We start from the raw sequence: 21,107 nt of genomic DNA, 5'->3' as shown, positions 1-21,107 counted from the left end.
ACCTTGGGGTAATCTGTGATTCCACGCTTTCCTTCTCTGACCACAGCTCCAATGTCTCTAAAAAGTCAAACTTCCTACTGCACCTCCTCAGAAGCACTCTGCCTTTCCTCTCCCTCCTGCAGAAGCTCACCATCTCTCGAACCCTGGTTCTCTCAAGGTTGGAGTATTGCAACAGCCTCTTTCTAAATCTACCTGATTCTCCTCTCTGCCATTTGCAACTCATCCAGAACAGGACTGCAAGACTTTTCTTTGGCATCTCCACCAGCCCTGAAATCTCTTCACCGGCTCACAGTGGCTGCAAGGATTGAATTCAAGGCCCTTTGCATTGTCCACAAGGCTTTCTAGGGCCTGGGTCCAAAATACCTTCAGCTGTCCCTCCGTAAATACCTTCCCTCCCGAGCCCTTCGCTCATCTGCCTCTATCTCCCTCAGAGTAGTCATTTTTCTAAGAAGTTAGCTGGAGGTAGATCTCTCTCTCTCTCTTCTGCTGTGGCCTCCCTCTGGAACAGCCTCCCTGCCACTCTGAAACTTGAGGAGAACCATCTCTGGTTCCGGAAGCACCTCAAGACCTTCCTCTTTGCTTCTGCCTTGTCTCCTCCTCTCCCCTGTTGATCTGTTCTGTCTCGGCATTGTGCACCTGGTTTCCCTCTCTTAGGGCCCAGGTACCTGCTCACCATGCCACCCACCTGCACTGCCTCCGGGTAATTTCCAATGCAATGGGGTCTGTATCTGTAACCCTACAGCCCCCCCCTTTTTTTCTCTTTATGCACTTATTCAGACTCACCCTGTCTGCCTTATTCCTAGCACTTGCCACTTGCTGGCTGCACTACCACCGCTTGTTCCTTTTTGTTATTTATTCGTTTTATTTACTTATCCTTATTTTTTGCTCAGCACTTTCAACCTCTCCCCCCCTCCCTTGCACTTACCCCTCTCGCATGCACTTGCATGTTTTCAATGTCACTGGGTCTAGTAAGATCGTGTTTTTGTTCTCCCTTGTTCCCCTCCCTTGCATAGTCCGCTCTGAAACACTTGTATACGAGTGCGATACAAATAAAATATCAATATCAATATCAATCTGCAAATCCAATAACACATGGATAAACACAGGCAATGGTTGATCTACAGTCAATTATTTTTGAGATTGTTGATAGTGGCCAGGTTGCCTTGTTGATGCTTCTTGACCTCTTCGCGGCATTTGACTTTGTGGATCATGTATTACTTGCCCGAGAGATTAGGTCAAATTGTGAATTGCTCCGAACTCACCATCTTTTCATGGTCCGCGTTCAGCTAGAGTGGTCACTGAGGTATTTCAGGTACCCCCTGAGTTGTTGTCCTGTGGTGTCCCTCAGGGTGCCTGTCTTTCCCCACCCTATCTAACACATATACCCGTTCGCTCTTAGACTTCCTGGATGGCATTGGTATTAAATATACCAACTATGCCAACAACACCCAGGTGGTCTATGAGGTGGCTGGGGACTAAGACAGTGATAAAGCTCAAATTAATTCTATATCTGACCTGATTCTGCACTGGATGACCACTAATTCATTGACCCTCAATAATATCGGATCTGCGTGAAAAGTCTGCGATGGAAAGTTTTGCATGAGAAATGTGCGAACCACAAAAGGTTTGTACATTTCCCATGTGAACACGCATTGAAAACCCCTACATTACCACACCCACAACATGCCCACAACACTCCCCACCCACACCCTCACCCACACCCCCAACAAATACAAACCCTACTTACCTTTTTTACACGCTGAGTCCCTGCGGCGGCAGTTCCCTTTCACTTCCTTGATCGAGAACCGGCGCCGCAGGGTCCTTTTCTTTTTTATTCTTTTTTTCTTTTTTTTCGGGAGCTACAGGGTGTCCCCCCGCAACCCCTGCTCACTGTACTGTGTGGTGTAGTGAGCGGGGTGTTGCGGGGGACACCCCCGCAGCACCTGTTTTTTTTTTTTTGTTCTTTCGGGTGTGCTACAGGGGTGTCCCCCGCAACACCCTGCTCACTATACCACACAGTATAGTGAGTGGGGTGTCATGGGGGTCAACCCCCGCAGCCCCTGTTTTTTTTGTTTTTTTTGGGTGTGCTAAAGGGGTGTCCCCGACAACATTCCGCTCACCATACCACACAAAATAGTGAACCGGGTGCTGCGGGGGACACCCGTGCAGCCCCCGAAGTCTTTTTTTTATACTTAACTACAATGCTACCACCAAAGGTTCGAACTTTTGGTGTTCAAACCTTTGGTGGTAGCATTTTTCAGACTTTTTGTACATTCTGACCTTTTTTTTCAGTCTGATCGTACAATTCCATAATAACAAGACAGAACTGATGATTGTAGTCTCCAGTCAGCGTGAAAAGATGCTTGAGGCCAAGTACAGTCAGGTTGTAATTTCGGACTGTATTATCTAAGTCAGCCCTTGGGTGAAGACCCTAGGAGTCTATCTTGACTCGGGTCTAAACATGAAGAAACATATTATGCAAACCAAAGTTTCATGTGCTCACACTACAAAGGTGATTAGGAAAATGATGCCATACTTGTCAGCCTCTAATGTATCATCAGTAGCCACTGCGCTGATCAACACAAGAATCGACTACTGCAACCGTTTACTGGTTGGTACCTCTAAAGGTAATCAAAACGCCTTGCATGTAGCTCATATTGGAGCTGTGAGAGCAATGTGTGGGCTGGATAGAACAGATCATATTACCCAGACAAGGAGATCCTTGCACTGGTTACCAGTCCATCATCGCATATCCCATAAGGTCCTCTCTCTCACACATATGTGTCTCACAGGGAAAGCACCTGACTATCTGTTGCAGCAGTTTCATAAGGCCCTGGTCACACGACTCCTTCGCTCTAATAGACCCAACCAACTAATTTCTCCCAGATTCAACGTGAACATGTTTGCCGGCACCTGTTTTGATGCCTGTGCATCAGGTCTTTGGAATTCTCTCCCGCCCAGCGTAAGTAATATTCCATGTCTTATCAATTTTAAGAAGGCCATAAATACTTATTTCTTTAATTCTAAGGACTAGATAGGTTCTGCAAAAGCTGGTTTTCTTTTTCCAGACTATGACATTCCCTTGAATTGTACTTCCCTTCTACTGTCTGTCATTACATGTGTGCACTGATGCATATGGGCGTGCTGCGCGCAACAAAAATTGTATAATAATAATAATAATAATAATAATAATAATAATAATAATAATAATATCTGCCAGCATTCCCATATCAGACTATAGGAAAACATGTCTATGCTGGTTCTGCCAATAAATGCCAATATCCCCCGTAAAGAACACAGTCCTGCTGGCTTTGCCAGTAAAAATGCCATGCCACAATAACAAAGCATGCCAAGACTTGCTACACAAATATAGGCCCGTCTAGCCAGGTAATATCTCATCATACTGGCTTTACCCTTGATGCCAGTAACAAATGCAATGCCACTTCGAAATGTGTGTCCAGACTAGTTGCACCAAAGTTGGCCAATCTAGTCATTTAATAACACTTCTCATATGTGTTTTTACTCTTGATGCTCATTAAAACATACCATGCCACAGTAAGAAAATCTATCCAGACTAGCTCACCAATGTAGGTCAATCGTGCCATGTAATAACACTTATGTCTGCTTTACCCATGATTTTTAATAGCAAACTCGGCACCAAAGTAATAATACATGGGCAGACTGGTGCAACCAAATTAAGCCAGTCTAGCCATGCAATAACACTTATCATGTTTTCTTTGATCTTGATGCCCATTAAAAAATGGCATGTCACAGTTAGGAAATATATCTGTACTGGATCACCGACATAGACCAGTCTTGCCACGTAAGACTTTTGTTTGTTTTACTCTCGATGCCCATTGAAATATGCCATGTCACAATAAGAAAATATGTGCCGACTGGATCACCAATTTAGGGCAGTCTTGCCAAGTAATGCGACTTATCATATTTACTTTTCCTTTTATTGCCAATAAAATATGCTGTGCCCAGGCTGCCATTGTACAAATAAGGCCCGCTCCCGGCGTGCAATCTGAGGCTCACGAATCTCACACATGCACACATTTATATATTCATTAATTTCTCTCATTCACACATGCATTCATACATCTATTCATTTCTCACATTCACTTGCAAACACACAACAGACACTTTTGCATTCACTCTCGCACAACTACAGATCCAAACCCTTGCATGCATGTATACACTCATACATACATAAATATATCTCTTTCATTACGTGCAGCCCGGGTCCAGCCACCGCCTGCGGAGAGAGCTTCCTGGCTCCGGAGGGCATGCACTGTAGAGCTGAAGCGCCTCCTCAACGCTGCCTTCGGAGACCTAAATGTGCAAGGCAGCGCAGTACAGCCCCATGGCACATTTAGGCCTGCAGTTCCCTCCTCTGCATCCCCAATGGGCCGTGTGAGGCTGGTGGAAGCAACACACCACTGGTTTTGAAAGGCTCACTGGGCATACGCCATGGGGATCTTTAAGGTGACAAAGGGAAATCAGGTTTTCCCTTGAAGGTTAAAGCCAGCCCAGCAGTTGTTGGAAGCACCTTTTCTGGGCTGCATCTGTCTCGTCCATAATGGATGTCAAGCGGCAGGTCCGCGCTTCATTGCCCATTCTGGACAAGCCGCCCCTACCAGCAAGTACATGCCACCTACTAGTGTAACAAGGCCACAATACAGTCAAGTAATCCAGGCTGAAAAAACAGACAGAATGAGAATTCCAATATCTGCTATGTTGAAGCTGCTCACTGTGTTGTACATTTGTGAAAGTGACTCATTCCGGGGCATTATTGCACTGGAACGGGGCATTAAGCAGCTCGGTTTCTCAAACATTCTAGCACAGGCCTTGGATGCCATGGTGTTTCACAAAGAGTAGCATTATATATTCCCAGGGATCCAGCTACTTTCAGTGGTATTAAAAGGGACATTGCATGCCACGCCTACACTGTGGTCAGGTCCATGTGTTGGACACAATTGCTCCTTGCACCACATAGGGCCTGAGGGCAGGTTTTCATGTACAGCACATGCAGCACCTGCCATTCACACATGTATGTGCATGGTTCCCAGAGTCAAGATATGACTTGCTGACACTGCAATGTTATTAGGTCAAAAACCCCCTTTTTTTTAAAAGCAAAACCGAAAAAGATTGATTTAAAAAGACTGTGTGACTGCACAGAGCAGTCTTTCTAAATCGAACTGTCAGGCCCGGCGAGACCGAGAGGACGAGCTGCGGGAGTCAGAGGTAAGTGTCTGTGTGTGTGTGTCTGTGTGTTTGAGTGCTTGAGTGTGACAAACGTGTGTATGCAGAGGGGTTTTGGGGGGTGTTAGGGAACAAAGGCAGAGGCTTTGGCGGGGGAGGGCGAACCCAGCCCTAATTTCTTTTTAAAACAGGTGATGACACTTTCCTGTTTTATGAAGGCCTAGTGAAATCGACTGAAAAAAATAGTTTATTTTTTAATATGCGACCTTCAGAAAACGGGAAATGACATAGAACCCTGTGCAACTGCTTTCTGACACACATCAGGTAGGGCTACAGTAAATCCAGACAATGCTTAGTAGAGAACTCCTTAGGAGGGTACAGCACTAAGTCCATTCATGGCAAACCCTGCCCTACAAACAACAAATTGATTCAACTAGTTGTTTATGACTTTCAAAAGTTGATGTTAACCCCCCACAAGCATCATAACTAGTCTGAGAAAGTAGAAAATGCCTCTGTCTCTCGAAATAAAGGATATTGTAACTGCTTGCATAACCAGAATAGCATTCGCTCATAACCTGCTTTGCTCTGGGCGACTCTGGATGTGCCCTACCAACCCAACTTGACTTATGAAATCAGTAGGGCAGCCTATGAAACAAAGGCAGCATTACTACAATTAGGCACATATCAGCACATGGAGCACCATTGAGCAGGTGTTTCAGATGTCTCCACATGACAGGTGGTCCTGTCCCTTGCAGTTAGCATATTACAAGGTTTGTTTTGTTGACAGCATTATTCTGCACTGTACTTGAGAGTTACCTTTGGACATGTGGCTTTTTTGCTCTTTGGAAATACTTGACTCAGTGAGCCATTCGAACAAAAATCCCATGGGAAAAACGGTGACCATGATCAGGCATGAAACTGCAGATATGACATGCTCCTCATTGAGATGGACACTGTCCAAATACCGAGCACAACGCAATAGGAAATAAAACATTGGTTTCCTCCATTTTGTTATCGCAATCTGCATTACAGGGGTTAATTTACATCATTTGTACACAATGCAGCTACTTAAACAATCAGTAGCAACTTAAAAAAAAAAGAAAGAAAACCAGCACTGCATAAATTCTAAATGTCTAAATTATTTTAAATGCACCATCGAGTCAGGGAATCAATTAATGTATATAAAAATTACTTTGGCATACGCTCTACGAAACAGTGGTTATAGGGCCTCATTACACGGAAGGCGGTAACCATGGCGCTATTGGCGCCATGGTTGCCGCTGGTATTTTACCGAGTCCGCCATGGCGAATGGCAGAATTACCGCCCTATCCCAAGGTGTGTGGGGGCGGTAATTCCCCATTCACCATGGCCCTTCCCCATTCCCATTTTTGCCCCCATAGGGCTCAATGGGAATGGGGAAGGCGGTAATTACGGTACTGCAAATTGCGGTACCGTAATTACCTCCAAGGTCCCTTTGAGGGTCCCGTCTTTAACGGCTGGTAAAACCAGCCGTTAAGGTAGGGACCCACAAAGGGACCTTGTAGTAAGGCAGTGAGGTTACCGGTACCGGTAAACCCTTACCGCCATCCGTGTAATGAGGCCCATAGTGTCTTAAATTGCCACTTTTACATGGCTCCCAGTGTTCTGCAAGTTGTTACTTCTGTTTTTGTCATAGCATGCAGCATGGGAGTCAATACAGAGTGTGCAGTACTACAAGCTACATGATTTGAGTCACAAAGTGCCCATGCCTCAGTAGGACACCGATAAAGCCGATCCTGATAATGGGGCAGATGGATATACCATGGACATGAGGTTCACGGTCACAATGGGGACAAAGTAGATTTATTTCCGCCAAAAATCAGCATCACACTCCAAACCACCACCAATTAACCCCCAAAGGTAGAACCATTGTTAATTTTTGAAGAACGAAATGTATATACTCTTACTTAATGGGTGAGTGGGGGCACACGTTGCATGCTAGAAAGGGCTTGGTGGTGATAAAACATGTAAAAAGGAAGTAAGAGAAAATATGAGCTAGATGCTGCTTCAAAAAATAAAAGTCCTACCTCTAATGGTGTGGAGGATGATTATAAGTTAATCTTCAAAAATAAAAATGATATGGGGAGGGTCTGAAGTCTAAACCTCTAAAAGCAAAGCATGTGTGTGACTGGTTCATTATCTAAATAATGAAAAATAAAAACACTCCAGAAGGGGTGATGGGGTTGGAATTCCAAATCACAAACCAGAAAAACAAAACCCTGGCAGTGGTACAAGTTGTGAAAAATAAAAACAATACAAATGGGGCTGGGGTTTTGCCATTAGCACAAATTCATAAAAAAGAAACACAATCCAAACGGAGGGCGTTCAAATTTAAACAAAAATAGATGTTTAAACATGGACGAGGAGGGAAAGAAAAAAAGAAAGATAATGGGCCTCATTAGGACCCAGGCGGTAAGGGGTTTACGGCGGCGTAAACAGCGCCGACCCTTACCGCCTGATTCCGAGGTCCCTTAGCGCCATGGAGGACTTAACACCTGCTTTTAGCAGGTGTTAAAATCCATGGCGCTAAGGGACCTTGATGTTAATTACGCCACCGTAATTTACGGTGGCGTAATTAACGCCTTCCCCACTCCCATTATGCCCTATGGGGCAAAAATGGGAATGGGGAAGGGTAAATGGGGATTGGGGACTTACCGCCCCGCCAACCTCGGAATGGGGCGGTAAGTCCGCCAACCACCATGGCGTAAACATAGTTTACGCCATGGTGGTAAAGGTACGACCCAGGCGGTAACTTACCGCCTGGGTCGTAATGAGGCCCAATGTCACTAAAAATGGTCAGGGTTGATGAAAAAAAGAAATGACCACCCCTTCCACTGACATTTTGTTTCGACTCCCAGAGCAGGAGTACTGCTGTGCCAAAGAGACGTGATGGGGTTTGTGGAGGAGGCAGTAACAGCAAAGTTAGAGCTTCAGTTGTCCTGGTTCACAAACGCCTGCATATGAGAAAAGGTCAGTAACCCATTCAAGATGGCGAGGGACTGTAAGTCCCAAAATGAGTGACTGCAAATAAATGTCACAAAAACAAATATATAACAAGAGTTTTATTCTCACTTAAAGTCGTCTCAGGTTCAGCTATGCCTGCGAGCAGTCATAGAGAAATTGGGCAATTTACAGGGCGGCCATTTAGCCTCTTTATACAGTTCAGAGCAGCATCGGTTGTTGTAATTACTGATGGTTTACGACCTGCGTAATGTGTGCATTATCCGTGGCAACACATGGATACTCGCTCTACGTCACGTCTGTACAATTTACTGTCCCAGAACAGTGAGGTTCATCCTGTTCCCAGGGCAAGGAGATATTCCAGGCGGCATATCTTATCTATGTTTTCCTTCTACCAGAAGGGCACTTCACATTTGCCTCAGTAGTTTAATTATCCCTACCTAGAAAGTGTGCGGTACATCATGTTTCCTAAACATTGGTTGCACAATTAGCTTCGGAAAGCAAGAGACAGAAAGACATATAGACTACCCTTTATCTCTGTTTGTGCTGGCATGTTCAAGGCTTAAATCTGGTAAATCTATTAGCTAAGCATTCCTTGCAGGGACGCATTCATCAGCCCTTCAGGCTGTGATCATTGTCTGCATGCAACATGAAAACCCCGCAAATGAGCAAAGAAACCAACATAGAGTCTGAAGGGCGCACTTCAATGTGTTCGCTTAGGCTAACACAGAATAACACAAAATTGATGCATTTTCACATGTGGCCGAGGCTTGCATCAACCCGATGGTGGCCGAGGTACAGTTTGATACAACTCAAGGAAGGAGCGAGAACTGCAAGGGGAATACAACCTGGACCTGGTGATGGAGAGGGAGCAAGAGCAACCTATTTAATTTACGTGTGTTTTCAAAAAGGTGGAGTTTGTGCGTGTATGTTTCAGTTTCTGTGAGTGGGGTTATGTATTTGGGTATATTTGTAACAGTGTAACATATAGGTGGAAGGATGTATATGTGTCCATGGGCCTCATCAGGAGGTTGGCGGTATCCCGGTGGTAATAGCACCGGGATACTGCCAACGCAAATAGCATTACCACTAGTCTGTCCGGTACTATTAGCTATTAAGGCCCAATCCCAATGGGGCTGGGAGCGCTATTAGCACCGAAAATTACCTATCCACTGGTAAATTCCATTAGCTAAGTATTCCTTGCAGGGACGTGTTCATCAGCCCTTCAGGTTCCAATCATTTTGTGCATGCAACATGATAACCCCGCAAATGAGCAAAGAAACCAAAATGGAGTCTGAAGGGCGCACTTCAATGTGGGTGCTTAGGCTAACACAGAATAACACAAAATGGATGCATTTTCAGAAACCCTACTTTTAGCCTAAGCTAAGAAATTGCAGCCATACATCATTATCACGTACATTGATAACCACAAATTCTCTAATCTCTACATCCTGCATGATCAAGCATTAGTCACATCAATAGAAGGATAAGGTACAGGTTTTAATTTCTCCAGAGCTCTAGAGCAGCAGTTACCTAATATAGAACCTAGAACAGGCAAACACTGTATGCAGCAGCAACAAAATAACACTATTCCAACAAAAATGGCAAGTGCAGAGAATATCTTCCAACCCCAGGTTCTAAACAGATTCCAAGCCCATGTTCCAATGTCCCAATTACCTTCATCAACATACATTTCAGAACCCAGTGTATGTAATCTTTTGATAGCCTAAAACACAGTAGGGGAGGAGTCAGGTTCATACACACAACATGCTGGCCCAACCATTTTGCAAACTCCTCCACGTTCAGCTAACATGACATCTAAGACCATCCTATTCTGAAGAGCAACTGGTCTAATAGTTTTTTTTCTAATGTCATATTAAACATTATGTCAGTGATTTCATTAATAGTTTAGGTGTGTCATCATCGATCCCCCTCCTAGGGCAGTGTTTCAGTATTTCGGCGGTTGAGGTTATGTAATCGCCCGGCAACAGTATCCCCAAGTAACATGTTCCTTTCCAATCTTTGGGTTACCAGGGATATGCTTGTTTTCCACAGACAAAGTAAATCGACCCCCCAATGTATAAGGGCCTTGCTCATTTACTAGAACCGCAGAGTGCATACATTTTTCATATGTACCCATATAACGAGAACCATCTTTACTTAAACAAAATGGTACTGTATCAGGATCATGGTTGATGGTGTAGGATGTGGGAGTTGCAACCCTATTTCCTACTGGTGACATCTGAATGAGATCATTGCTGGTAGGGTCTAGATCTTTTATCTGCATGTTTGGTAGAGGCAACATTGGTTAAGGTGTGCAGGGGACGGGATAGTTCCATAAGTTTATGGACATCTGTTGGTTTCGCATAGATTGATACAACCTAGTGTCAAGGTTGTTTTTCTCCCCGGCACCCCACTAACCTTCCTTTTAATACCGCCAAGAATTGAACCATTAGGTGTGCTCTGTGCAAAATAGTTTTTTTTAAGCTTTTATTAGCAAAGACAGAGCATCCTAGAGGCAGCAATGCCTGTTGATTGAATTCATTGTTGTTCGTGCCAGTGGGACTATCATTCCATTTACTAAAAAACAGAGCCCTAAACGAAGCATAGCAAGCAGTTGATAATGGGGGTGGTTATATGTGTACCAACCTAAACCTTTCTCACCTTGTTGTGGGAGGTGAGACATACCCAGCAATTTGTCCTGTTCAGGACCACGTGTGTATAATTCATGATTCATATGAGGGTGTTTTTGAGATACCCTTCTCTGTTTTTGAGATCAAGGGGGCAAAGGGTATGTGAGTGTATATGGAAAGGAGACATGGTAGTGGTACTGAACATAGGCAACAGAATGCTGAGAGGATGTGAGCTTTCCAAAAACCATAACACAGGTATCAATATGAGCATAATACATGCTACAGTAATTATGATTATACATTTGTCCCTAGTGGACCATAGACCTTTAGACGTGGACTCTCTAGTGGCAATATGTTCCATGTCCTTGCTTCTATGTGCCCCAAACAAAGGCATAGGGCCTCATTACGACTTTTGCATAATGGGTTAACGGGCTCCGCTAATGGAGGCGGACCTGTTAAACCCATTAGGCAAAATTATGAGGTCCCCGCGCGGAACCCGGTAAGGACGCCTGGTAAAACCAGGCATCGTTGCCGGGTCCCACGAAGGGACCAAGGAGCTAACAATGGGCCGGTCGTAATCGGCCCGTTGTTAGCTCGCTCTCCCATTGAGCCCTATAGGGGCTCAGATGGGAATGGGGAAGGTCCGGGCCAGGGTTCCCAGAGGGAGGAATTACCGGGCCCTCCAAGCTCGGAATGGCCCGGTAATTCCCCCTTCTGGGAACCCGAACCTGGTTTTGGTGGCAGCCAATCCGCCAATAGAGATATGGCTACCGCCAAAGCCGTAATGAGGCCCATAGTCTTTCAGTGTCCGTTAAGAAGCCTCACTGAAACAGGCTCTATAAATTAATCCTTGGGTGGCACCTGACCACATGGCCAATCTTGCTTGTAGTCTTCTTTTCCCAGTCCACCTCTACCTTCAATCAAGCGTCTTTGGGGGGAATAATGTTGGTTTCTTGTGGGTATAGTATTTGTACCACATTTTCCTACTTACAAAATGTAATTCCCTAACTATTTCCGTGGTCGAAGGTTGTACCTTGTCACTCCAGGCACAAAGTGATCCATGATCAAAGGGTCAGTATCCGGAGAAAGTGGTGAACAATCACGCTGTTTGGGCTCAGGATCAGAACATGGGCCATCACTGAAAGGCACACACTTGGTTTCAGGGTCTCTTTCACCTTTCTTTACCCACTTGTCGTAGGGCAAAGGCAAGGGCACTCATTTCAGGTGCGCTGCATGGATCAAGTGTTTCTTTACGTCCATTCGGACAGCCGTCTGAGTGGCCAGTAGTACCAGATAGGGACCTTTCCAACGAGCAGCAAGAATGGACCTCCACTCAAAATCTTTCACAAGGACATAATCACCAGGTTGAATGCGGTGACCAGGACCCTCATATTTATCAGACAGTGCTGCACGAACCTGCTGGTGAATCAAGCGCACATTTTGTGTCAACTGGTCACATTAATCAGTCAATAATGGATATTCGATGTCAGACAACTTTTTAGGCCTAGGTGCGTTCCATACGTTAGCAGGTCTCCCCATCACTATTTCATTGGGAGAAAGTCTTGTTTTTTCCTGGGCAGTGGTTCTCATAGATGACAGAGCTAGTGGTAGGACATCGGGCCATTTCAGTTTGCTATGTGCACACACCTTCGCTAGCTTGTTCTTAAGGATGCCGTTGTGGGATTCAATTAAACCGGCACTCTGAGGATGTCTTGCAGAATGGAATCGTTTCTTAATCTGTCGCCCCTAACATACCTATAGTATGATAGCGGCAATAAAATGATGTCCATTATCGGACCATATTACCTTAGGTAACCCAAATCTAGGGAAGTACTCATTTAACATGACCTTTGTGGTGGACATGGCAGTGTTATCATTCAAAGGGAAAGCCTCAACCCCTTTGCTGAATGCACATATCACTACTAACACATATTTGTAATTTTGGCATCACTCCATCTCAATAAAATCAAAATGAATCTCTTTGAATGGCATGGAAGGAGGTACACAACTACTCTTAGGTGCTGGTATCCCCTTCCCAATGTTGTGTTGTAGACAGATGATACATTTCTGAACTAGTCGCTCTGCCATTTTAGGAATATTGTCATTATTCCATTCTGGGTCTAGATGTTTACAAATACTTTTGGCTCTGATGTGAGCTGGTCCATGTGCCATAGTAACTACAGCTGTTACATAAGCGTTGGGCAGCATCCATGTTTGTTTTTCATGATCAACCCAACAACCCTCATTATCCAACCCTGCTGGTCCAGACCCCCAATAGTTACATTTACTCTTCTGTGGCTTTGGCCTGAATTTCTTTCATGCTACTAATGCCCTCTCCCATCATCCAGTCTCAGCAACCTACCTAGCAGAGTCCAACACATACATTCTTGATTGTGTGTCTGTGGCAGTTTACTTGGCTATTTTGTCTGCGAATGTGTTTCCTCTCCCAATATCGCCAGTCACTCTCTGGTGTGCTGCGCATTTCATTATGGCTAGTTGTTTAGGGAGAACCAATGCTGATAATAGTTGCACTATTAAAGGACCATTTTGAATTTTCGTACAATGAGATGTAAAAAATCCCCTTTCAGCCCATAGCCTCCCAAAGTTGTGAGCTACTCCAAAGACATACCGACTATCAGTATAAACATTTACTCTGAGCCCCTGGGATATCTCACACGCTCTAGTCAAAGCAATTATTTCTGCAGCCTGGGCAGAGTTGTGAGGAATTCTCCTGCTTTCGAAAATTGTGTCTAAGGTGGTGATTACATTGGCAGCGGTAGAAGTGCCGTCTGGTAGTTTGAAACAGGAACCATCACAAAATATTTCCCCATCTCAGGATGGCAAGAATGTGTCACTTAAATGAATCCTCCCTTTGGTGTCTTGTTCAGTGACATAAAGACAATCAAGGTTGGTGTCATTATTACTGTCCTCGTTTAGAAGAGGTAAAAGTTCGGCCAGATTCAAAGAACAGCATCTGTTAGTTTTGATGTGGGGTGCAAATAGAATAAGCTTGTATCACGTGAGCCGGGCAGATGTGAGATGCTGAGTTTGCGTTCTATTCTGTAGTACATCTACCGAGTGAGGCACCATCACGGTTAAGGAGCAACCCAAAACCATGTATTCACTTTGTTTCACTGAGGCAGCGGCAACGGCCGCAGCCTTGAGACATTTCGGCAACGCGCATGCAACAGGGTCTAAAGTGGAGGAAAAATAGCTGCATGGCCTGTTCCTTCCTCCATGTTCCTCTGTCAAAACAGCCAAAGCGCAACCGTCTCTCTCTCATGCATGAATAGGACCAATTCCTTACTATAATTAGGTGTGCCCAATACTGGTGCAAAACATAGATCAATTTTGAGTAGATCAAGGTCCCAAGGTAGGGGAAACGGTACATCTTTTCTTGTCAGTGTCAACAAAGGCTTAATCATGAGCGAAAACATTCAGAATCCATTGCCTGCAATAGGAAGCCATTCCAATAAAGCCCTAACCTCTTTCTGTATATTTGGTACCACCATGTCAGAGATGCTTTGTATTATTTCAGGTGCAAGGCGCCTTCCCTCCTTCGACAAGAGATAGCCTAAATAGGCAACTTCCTGTTCACAATACTGACATTTCTTCAAAGAGGCTTTATGGCCTTTATCGGCTAGATGATTAAGTAACAAAATAGTACCCTCCTTACAAGTGCTTTCTGAATCTTCAGCAATAAGCAAGCCATCAATGTACTGTATGAGTGTGCAAGTGGAAGGTAATTGCAGCGTATCTAATGGTTCCTTGAGTACCCTACTGTAAATGCTAGGACTCTCAGTGTACCCTTGCAGTATTCGTGTGAAAGTAAAGGAACGTCCCCCAAGAGAAAAAGCAAACAAATACCTGCTATCTGGGTGTGTAGGGATGCTAAAAAATGCATTTTTCAAGTCAATTACGGGGAATTGTGTAGCCGTTGCAGGAATCAAAGTCAGAATGGTAGTGATGTCGGGAACAATGGGAAACTGTGGTGCTACTACCTTGTTAATCGCTCAAAGAACAATAACAAAATGCTAGGGTAAATTGTCACCTTTCTCATAAACAAGCAGAACAGGGCTACTGCACGTGATACCAGAGATTTCTTCTAGTACACCTTGATGCATTAAGTCAGAGACAATACTTTTAAGTGCTTGTTCACCATCGACTGAAACTTTATATTGTGGAATGCAAGGCAATGTAACACCGGATTTTAAAACTATGCGCACTGGTTCAACATCAAGAATTCCTACATCATTGTCATTTATTGCCCATAGATGTGTAGGTACCTGGTGCAATTCACTGGGCCAGGGCAAAGCCATGAATTGTGAGGTGGAATTCTGCTGGGGAGAAATAGTCAAGTATACCCCATCTAGAGAGCAGTAAATCACTGCATGTAATTTTATCAATAAATTCAATCCCAGCGGATTTCCACCGGAGTTGGTTGTCAATAAAAATGAACAGGATTCAGTGAAAGGCCCTTAAGAAATCGGCACCGGTTTAGAGAGCGGGCTTACTACTGGAGTGCAAGAGAACTCTACTGATACATTTTGTTGCCCTGACAAGGGAATATCTGGAACCTTTGAGTGGCCAATAGAGCATTTTTGCGCTCCTGTGTCCACCAGAAAAGTATGCACCCTATCCCCCACTTTGTTTTTTATGTAGGGTGCATTCTGGTCTACAGGGATAGGAGTAGTTTCCAGATCCTGCTTCGGGCTGTCCTAGTGAAACAAAATGTCATCGGATGTAAAGTCTCCAGAGAAATATGTGTGTGTAGCATTGTCGAAAATATTCGCACTCCTAGTATTCTGTTGTCCATCTTGATTCCTCGCATTGCTGTTATATTGCTATTTCTGGGAGAACTGATTTCTATTTGGCCCTTGCATGCCATTGCTGCATGCTCTTGATCTTCTACCAGGTATTCCATTTGCCTTCTACTGTAGGATTGGACACTGTGCCATCCAGTGGCCCTCCTGTTTACAATAGGCACATTGGTTTACATTCACAGTCCCTATTTGTGGGGTAAACTGTCCTCTCTGTTGAGCAGTCCCTCCGCGTGGTCCTCTTGTAATTTGATGCAAGAGCACCCAAGTCTTTAAGTCAACCTTCTTCTTTTCAGTATTCTCTTTCTCATTGATCACTCTATTCTCATGATACTGAGACATATGTAGAATTTCGGATTGCGACTTAGTCTGCCATGCACTTTCAGAGGCCGTGATTTGAGACTGAATATCGGCCAATAGCCCACGTAAAAATCTATCAACAATCTCTTCCCAGGTTCAGAACTCAAATAGTGACCACTGAAATCCTAAAATACTTGCTCAAACCTGTCAAAATACTCTGTTGCTCTCTCTGTCTTCCCTTGCATGCATGCAGTTAATTTATCCCAAATTATTATTTTCTCAGGCACCAAAGTCTTGAGTTTGGTTACAGTGTAGTTCAGTAATATCAATATGTTCTGTGGAGGTTTCTCGACAGCTTTTCTTGACATACCAGCTATTTCGAGCGTAGCCCATGTATTGCCCATAACTGGTACACCGTCAACGGATCTAACCTGTTTCCATAAATCTGCTGGCAAGATAACAGGAAATAACAAGTCTATGGGCCTCAATACAAGTTTGCTGGTCCAGAAACAATGGTAGTGGTAAGCTTGCCGGTACCGTTGTTTCTGCACCAGCAAACTACGAGTTCTGCGTGCGGGTGCCTTTCAGCCCGCCAGGTCTGACCTGGCAGGCGGAACGGCACCCGCTCGCAGACTTTAACAGATGCACCGGCACCATTCATTAACGGTGCCGGTGCATCCGTCCTCCCCATTCCCATTGAGTCCAATGGGACTCAAATGGGAATGGGGAGTAATATTTGCTAGCACCCGGGAATGGGCAATTACCGGGTCCGCCGGGGCTGTAATGCCCTGGTAATTGCCCATTCCTGGGTGCCGGAAAATTCATGACTCTGGCGGCAGCCCTGCCGGTATTTACTGGCACGGCTACCGCCAACCTCGTAATGACCCCCTATGTCTCCTAAAGTGCAAGCCTACAACTTCAATATGGACTCTATTTCTTTATAGAACCCTGTGGGGTTCTTCCTGATGTCAGGGATGGCCTGCTTAAGTGTTTACTTTTTGCCTTGAAAAGGGGACATGTACAAATCGCGAGATAGAGTGTGCAGAGGTAACTGTTGCAGCCGCACTGTTAACGCCTGCTTCCTCTTTCTGTGGCACAAGAGTAGGAGGAACGTCTCTCATGGGTATCTGTGCAGTGGGAATCTCAGATCGTTTATTAAGGAGCAAAGCTAGGTCGAGAGACAATGACGTTAGCAGAGTGTCATTAGAAAACGTGTGTTTGTATATTACCATAATATCTGCAGGACAGCATAATTTCTTTTTAAGACATTCATCTTGCACATATCTTTCTTTGAATGGAGGGAGAATATTGGCTAAGAGGGTCATGAATGTCGATAGGAGAGATAGAGCCATCTGAGATCCATCTGAGTGTGTCTCTCGTGCAGATGCGAATCGCTTCACTAACAGTTTCTGGTACGGTTAAAAATCTTTTCTGGACATAGGATGTTTGTTGTGCGTCTCTATCTAATTTCAATTGATGCAGCTGGTAAAGTTCCAGTTTAAAGGTAAATCATTTTGACATGTGCTCCTGTATCTTCAGTGGTGTGTCTCTAGTACATGACACGAAAATCAAATCTTGCAATTCCTGTGGAACGGCGGAATCAGTAAAATCACCCCAAATCTGGGCCAAGTATTGTCCCATTTGTTCTAGCAATACCTTTTGTTCAGGGATACCTCCATGATCTGTCAAAGAGCCTGAAGCAGCTGTTTCATTGCTGTCCTGTATATATAATTCTGTCCATTGCAGTAAAGCCTTTCTCTGTCCAAGGGGTACTGCACTACGAGTCACAGTTCTCTGATCGCTAGGCGCTAAAAGAGGAATATCGGAAGTGGCAGAGGTTGCTGGTGGCGAAAGTAAATCCTGTGCCGTAGGCTGTGCAGGCCAACCGTCAGAGCATGTGTTTGGGAGCTGGTAATGGTGGCTGCGCTGGCGTAGGAGGTGGTGGAACATATGAAGGAGGTGCAGTAGGAGGTGTGCGCCTTTCATTCAGTAGCTTTTTTATTAATTCATCAGCTGCATGCAGTTCTTTTGATGGGTATATTTTCTGTACCTCTAATTGGAACTCTCTACTTTCCCCTAATAGCCTCATCTTGTTTCTGTTGAGCGTGCGCTAACGCCTTTTCAGCTTGGGTAATATGACTGCGTGCACATTTCTCCATACTTTTGAGGCGTTGGGTGGCTTCTTTTTGCCAGTCCGTAACTGCGTCATAAGCGGCAGGCCTAGCCTTCTTCCTCAATAGTACTGACTCTATGTTTTGTAGTCTAGTAATTTCAAAACTTCCCAATGAAGGACATTGAAGGTCTGCTTTATGTATGGTCTGGCGGTGCCAAACACTGTTAACAACTATAGCTCTTAAACTGTATTTTACGTACATTTCTTAGGCAGGTGACCCTGCTGGGGGTGCCAGCTGACTATGTTCAAAAACATTTTGCTGTTTTCTCTTGCAACAAAGCGATGCCCAACAAGTCGACAACTTACTAAAACCAGGCATACTTTCAAAAACAATGAATATTACCTGGCAAATATTTTGCACAAAATATTTTATCCAAACAGTTCCAGTTTGAAACAAACTCACCTGATCAAAATGAAATCAATCAATCCCCCATCAATTCAACCACACCCCTTTGTGTCTGGTGGTCTCCCAAAAAGCGAAACACAGTCGCTGCATACGGTCCGGTACTCTCGCTGTGATGACCTCTGGGCGAAGCAGTGGACGTAGATCACAAGTAGCAGACTGCGAGACACACTGGGCCTCATTACGGGTTGGGCGGTCCGGAATTAACAGTGGCAATAAACCCGCCGCCACTTTTAATTCCGGACCGCCCGATCCTGAGTAATGCAGGCGGGAGGTGATCTTCCCGCCAGGTCTGAGCTGGCGGGTTGAACACCTCCCGCCTGCAGGCGGATGTGGAAACACCGGCACCATCATCAGATGGTGCCGGTGTTTCCACTTCCCCATTGAGTCCTATGGGACTCAATGGGAATGGGGATTAACACCATTCCGCCTCTGTGACTCCCGGGACACCGGGGCTGTAATGCCCTGGTAGTTCCGGGAGTCACGGAGGCAGAATGGTAATACGAGTCCGGCGGTAACCGCGGCGGTAAAACCACCTGGTTACCGCCGGACTCGTAATGAGGCCCACTGTCTCCTAGCAGGATCCCCGATACTTACTGGTCCAGGTCCATCCACTTTGTCTTCGGAAAGTGATGGGTTGTCATTGGAAGAAGGCCCACGGTCTGGGCGCCGTTTGTAAGTCCCAAAATGAGTTGCTGCAAATAAATGAAGAACACCAGTCACAAAACAAATATATAACAAGAGTTTTATTCTAGCTTCAAGCGGTCTCAGGTTCAGCTATGTCTGCGAGCAGTCATAGAGAAATTGAGCTCTTTACGGGTGGCCAGTTAGCCTCTTTGTACAGTTCAGAGCAGCATTGTTTGTAATTACTGATGGTTTACGACCTGCATAACGTGGGCATTATCCATGGCACCACATGGATACTCGCTCTACGTCACGTCTGTACAATTTACTATCTCAGAACAGAGAGGTTCCTCCTGTTCCCAGGGCAAGGAGACATTCCTGGCAGCATATCTTATCTAGGTTTTCCTTCTACCAGAAGGGCACTTCACATTTGCCTCAGTAGTTTAATTACCCCTACCTAGAATGTGCGTGGTACATCATGTTTCGTAAACATTGGTCGCGCAATTAGCTTCGGAAAGCAAGAGACAGAAAGACTTATAGACTTCCCTTTATCTCCGTTTGTGCCGACACATTCAAGGTGTAAAGCTGGTAAATTCAATTAGCTAAACATTCCTTGCAGGGATGCGTTCATCAGCCCTTCAGGCTGCAATAATTTTCTGCATGCAACATGAAAACCCTGCAAATGAGCAAAGAAACCAAAATGGAGTCTGAAGGGCGCACTACAATGTGTGCGCTTAGGCTAACACAGAATAACACAAAACGGATGCATTTTCACATGTGGCCGAGGCTTGCATCAACCAGATGGTGGCAGAGGTACAGTTTGATACAACTCAAGGAGCGAGAACTGCAAGGGGAATACAACCTGGACCCGGTGATGGAGAGGGAGCAAGAGCAGCCTATTTAATTTACGTGTGTTTTCAAATAAGGTCTATGATAACTTTATTGTAATAAATTAACAGAAATGTGTTGAAATTTATTGCAATACATATATTAGTTTGATGTTTGCAATATTAGAAGTATGATAACTATATTGTAATAAATTAACAGAAGTGTGTTGGAATTGTCAATTAGGCATCTCTGATTTTATTAATTATAAATTTACAGGACATCTATGTTCGTGACTATAAACACAGAGGTGATAACCTCTTGTGCTTTACACCCATGTTAACAGTGTAGCACATATTAAATAATCCTCTGTGTCCTGCTACATTGGCTGGTCATTATTCTCTATTTGCTCATAGTTACCCATATTTCCCTTTAGAACTGTAAAAGAAATTGAGATAGTATAAATAAATGAGATTGCTTATTATTTAAACTTGATTCAAGTTGTTAACTACTTAAGGAATAGTATTATAGCTTATTGCATGGCAAAATAAATATATATATATGTATCTGTATAGGTGGTGGTCCGGGTGTATGGCTGCTCCTTGTACAAATGAACTCCTTTCCAAGAGGTTGATGGTGCCCAAAGTCAGAATTCTAAAACAATATCTGATAGAAATCTGAAATGCGTATTAGCTGGTCGCTAGTAAGACAAATATTCTTCAACCTCGCAAAATTAAACATTCTCATCAAATATATCATGCCTCTTAGTATTGTTGTAGATTGTAGATTTTCCAACATGTAATATTCACAAGCAATAATGAATACCAGATCTCAGCTACTGCAGGAATACATTAATTTCATGCTCATGGTTAAGACTAATAGTCCTACATCTTAGTTTGCAAATCATCCTAGATTCTAGCTGTCTGAGCTGTAGTTTTAAGTCACCTCCTCTACTCCTGCATTTCGGTCGAACGTGCCTAATGAATCGTATCCTTGCTTTTTCTCCCATTTTCTGTTCTTCTTGTCAATGGTGGGCTAAAGGCATTCTCTGGACTTGACTATTTAGGCTCCCCACATAGATCTTCTCGCAAATGCAAACAATAGCGTATACTACATATTTGGAG

This window comes from Ambystoma mexicanum, chromosome 8, assembly GCF_040938575.1.
Source record: "Ambystoma mexicanum isolate Mex_15411 chromosome 8, UKY_AmexF1_1, whole genome shotgun sequence".
Taxonomy (NCBI): domain Eukaryota; kingdom Metazoa; phylum Chordata; class Amphibia; order Caudata; family Ambystomatidae; genus Ambystoma; species Ambystoma mexicanum.
This window is presented reverse-complemented; position numbering follows the sequence as displayed.